Genomic DNA, 4,973 nt, shown 5'->3' on the forward strand with positions numbered 1-4,973 from the left:
TGAACAATTAAACATACTGTATAAAACTAGTGAGCCATCACCTTTAAAGTCCAAAAATTATACTTGTATACTATTTTTAAATTATGTAAGCTAAGTTTAGAAAGGACTCACTTTTATCATCTAAAAACTAAAAGATGATATCTAATAATTGATGTGCTATGTAAGATAATATCTGAGTAAAATTGTGAGCCTTCACACTTAGTTTCTGAAAGCTTTTCTATTATTATTAGGGAGGTTCTTCTACCCGACATAAACCATGTGAGCTATCATGGAGTCTAACATCTTGTTCCCCTAAGGGAAAAATCTCATGTTGGGAAGAGGTGTCATACTCTTTCCAAGGATTATAACCAGCTCTAAGTGATCACATCTTTAACTGACATCCATTTAGAAATGGGAATACTTAATTTGTACCTGCGTTGGTTATAGTTCTAGGAAAGTAGGATGTGCTAAACCCATACTTTCCACTAGATACTAAATACTACTCCCTTAATTGTATGCTCATTCTGTAGGAAAATCCACTTTAAAAGTCATAATGTTTCATACTAAAAGCTAACTGTGTACCTGTTCATTCAAAACTGAATTTAATCTGTAAAGTGGATTTCATATCTTAGCTAAAGATCAAATGATCAAATCTTTATTCAAATCAGTCTAAAAACATATCATGGGATGCTTAAAAGCATAATCATTAATGAAATAGCAATATTTAACTAGGGTTTGATAACCCATGCTTCAAATGCATGGCAAAACATCATAATGTTCATGCTTCATAATATAAATATTCATAATTCAACTCAAAATTTGGAAAATATAGTCATACTCATGAGTTTATGGAAGTAAACATGACATTCAATCATCAAAATCACTTAAAACATCATAATCTTCAAATAGCAATAAATGGGTATGAACCCTAAATTGATATTCATGTAAAATCATGTAAAATTGTAAATAAAAACTAGTTTTGGGCACAAGGATGAAATATTTATCCTTGTTCAAAACCCCATATACCTTAATTGATGAACTAGATAAAGAAGCTTGTTTTTGAGATCCTATTTGTGCTCTTGAAGGTTGATTCTTTGAATTCTTAAATTGGGAACCTTGAATTTTGAAATATTTTCGGAAAAGAATGGTGGAAATTTTAGGGATTCTTGAAGTTGAATGTTGAAGCCTAGGGTTTTAATTGAGAGAAATTTGATGGACAATGAGCATATTTTTCTCAATAATACACTTAATAATCTAGTTTCATAGTTTGGGGATATGGGCAAAAGACTAAACTTCCTTTGGGATTTAAAATCCGTAACTGGGTTGCCAATTGAGGCTTTATCGCGATGTGGTGAGTGGATCATCGTGATACACACCGTGATGCTGTGGAATCCTGGTGACTAACTGGATTATGACAATTATTGTTTTGGGGTTCACCGCGACACAGTGCAATCGAGGTGATCCTCTAGAAATTGACGAATATCAAAATCGCCTTCATCATGACACTCTGGTATGCTCATTGAGATACTCACCGCGATGCTATGCAATTGCAATGAGCAACCATTTTTCCAATTTGAATGATATCCAATCCTCATTTTAAAATTTTGAAACTTACCCGAGAAATGCTATTTTTACCCCTGAATATAATTTAACTCAAAAATCATTGTCTCGAAGCCCGGAAGGTCAATTTAAAATCTTTAAAGTTTAAAGGGAGTCAAAATGACTAAGTCCCTTAACTCTTAGATTTATTTTCAGGTTCTAAATGCTTCAAGTACGTACTAAGGGCTAGACTGAGTTAGAAATATATAGGGTATTACAATATCTCTCCCTTGGGAACATTCATCCTCGAACAAGACTATAGTAATTGAGATGCTAAAACTAAGGCTATAACTGGCATGCATAATTGAAAACATGACTAAACTGATTTGTAAATGCAAGAACTATCGAATGAATGGCTATATAAAGATGAAACTTGGAATGAAAAGTGATGATTTGAGGGAACTTATTACTTTAAACTAAATCTGAATCTGCGGCAAAAAGATGAGGGTACTTGGTTCGCATATATTCTTCTGCTTCCTAAGTGGCTTCCTCAAAGGATTGATTCCACCGAAGAACCTTGAGCAAGGGAACTTTTTGGTTCCTTAGTCTACGAATCTGGCAATCAAGGATCTCTACTGGAATCTGCTCATAGGAGAGGCTATCATGAATATCTATGCTTTCTAAGGGTACTACAACCGCTTGATCACAATTACACTTCTTTAACAAGGACACTTGGAACACAGGGTGAATGGATGACAAATCTACAAGCAACTCAAGCTCATATTCCACCTTCCCTGCATGACTCAATATTATGAAAGGGCCAACATAGCGGGGATTAAGCTTCCCCATTTTGAAAAATCTCTTTACCCCCTTCATGGGTGACACTTTCAAATAAAATAAGTCATCGACTTCAAAATCAAAATCTCTTCTCCTCACATTTGCATACGATTTTTGATGACTTTGTGCCATTTTTAAACTTTCTCAAATCAACTATATTTTCTCCATAGATTCTAAATCCACATCTGTCCCTAACAATGTGGCCTCACCCATTTCAAACCAACTGATAGGTAATCTATATCTTCTCCCATAAAGTGCCTCAAATGGGGCCATCTGAATGCTAGCATGGTAACTTTTGTTGTTGGAAAACTTAATCAACCACAAATGATGATCTCGACTACCCTTAAAATCAAGTACACATGCCCTGAACATATCTTCTGGAGTTTGAATGGTCCTCTCTGCTTGACCATCTGTCTACGGATGAAAAGCTGAACAAAGGTGAACTTAGGTACCTAGACCCTTCTAAAAGGCTTTCCAAAAGTGAGAGGTAAACTGAGTACCCATTTCTAAAATGATAGATGAAGGAACTCTGTGCAATTTGACTAACTCTCTAATATACAGCTTAGCATAATCTTCAGTTGAGTAGGATGTATGAACTAGCAGGAAATGGGGTGATTTAGTCAATCTGTCTACTATAACCCAAATTAAATCATGCTGACAGCGCGAATGAGGTAACCCCATTATGAAGTCTATGATCACCTCTTCCCACTTCCAAGTGGGAATACTGAACTCTCGTAAAGTACCACCTGACCTTTGATGCTCTACCTTAACCTGTTGAAAAATTGAATATTTAGCTACAAACTGGTAATATCTTTCTTCATACCACTCCACCAGTAGATCTCCCATAAATCTCAATACATCTTACTAACACCAGGATGATTGGAGTAACACGTACCATGCACTTTAGCCACAATCCAATGTCGCAATTCATCAATGCACAATACACACAGTCTACTTTTTTATATCAACACGCTATCTCCCCTTTGGGAGAAAACCTCTACCTTCTGATCTCTAACTGGCTCCTCTAACTTAACTAGGATGGGATCTTGATCTTGTCTCTCCTTCTCCTCAGAAACTAAGAAAGATCCTACCCTACTCTGTACCCATATGCTACCCTCAGCCAAATAAAATACATGAACACCCAATCTATCCAATCGATAAAATTCCCAAACTAACTTCTTCTTATCACTCTCAACATGAGCAACACTACTCATAGACAGTTTACTAAGGGTGTTCGCCACAACATTGGCCTTGCTCGGATGCTATAAAATACTCATCTCATAATCTTTCAATAATTCTAGCCACCTTCTCTAATGGATATTTAACTCTCTATATAAACACATGCTGCAAACTTTTGTGGTGCATAAACACATCAACATGCACCCCATAAAGATAGTGCCTCTATATTTTAAAAGTAAACACAATAACAGCTAGCTCATGAGGATTAAACTGTATAGAGGCATAGGCTATGACCTTAACTCTCTGCATCAAAACACAACCCAAACCAACTATAGAGGCATCACAATAAATAACAAATCCACCTGTACCATCAGGTAATGCTAAGACTGGGGATGCAATGAGTCAAGTCTTTAATTTCTAAAAACCCTTCTCACAAGAATTGACCACTAAAACTTAACTTTCTACTGAGTCAATCGGGTCATAAGAGATGCAATAGACGAAAACCCCTTAACAAACTATCTAAAATAAATAGTTAAACCCTGTAATACCCCAAAAAATGCAAATCAATATTATCACTATATTTCAAGATCATGCATAGTAAATCATGGTTCATTGGTAGTTTCATTATCAAGTTTGATGTCAATTAAGGTCTCAAGTACGTCCTAGCTATTAGACGAATCAAAACATTACTTACCGATTGAATTGTTGGGAAGGATGTTGGTATAGTCAACTTTAAATAATCATATATAACCTTATACTATAAATTTTAAGCTAATGACTCACCAACAGATAGATAATTGAATTAGATTGCCAATGAATTTAATTTTTCCCAAATATGATATCGGAGCAAAATGTTATACCCATTTTACTCCATCCTATTAGCCTGGTAACTAAGTGACGACATGAGCTGATGGCTTCTCACACATCTGGTGACTTATAAACTAATGCCATCAGCCTTAGTCAAAAAGTCATAAATTCCAGCATCAAGTGATGACATGAGCTGACGACTTATTACATATGTGACGACATTAGCCCAATATCGTTGGTCGTAGAATTCAGCATTTTCCAAATGATTTTGGAGCTGTATTTTGGTATTTTAAATTCACCCCAAAGCTCCATAAATACTGAATTCAACTTCCATTTCACTAAAATACATTCTTTTCTCTCAAATTCTCCCAAAAACAAGAAGAATCTCAAGGATTCTTCCATCAATCTTCCCAAATCAATTATCAAGGTATGTCATGTGTTGATTCATGGGTCCCTTTCACCCATGGAGCTCAATAATCTCTTTTAAAAATACAAGATTTTTGTATTTATGAACGTTCATGATTTAAATAGAATTGAAATGTATTGTTTCTCATGTTGAGGACAGTAAGAAGAAGTTAGCTCAGGAAGTCCATCAGCTTGCAAAACAAGGTGTTCGCTTAGTCAATATAGAA

Source organism: Capsicum annuum, chromosome 11 (genome assembly GCF_002878395.1).
Source record: "Capsicum annuum cultivar UCD-10X-F1 chromosome 11, UCD10Xv1.1, whole genome shotgun sequence".
NCBI lineage: Eukaryota > Viridiplantae > Streptophyta > Magnoliopsida > Solanales > Solanaceae > Capsicum > Capsicum annuum.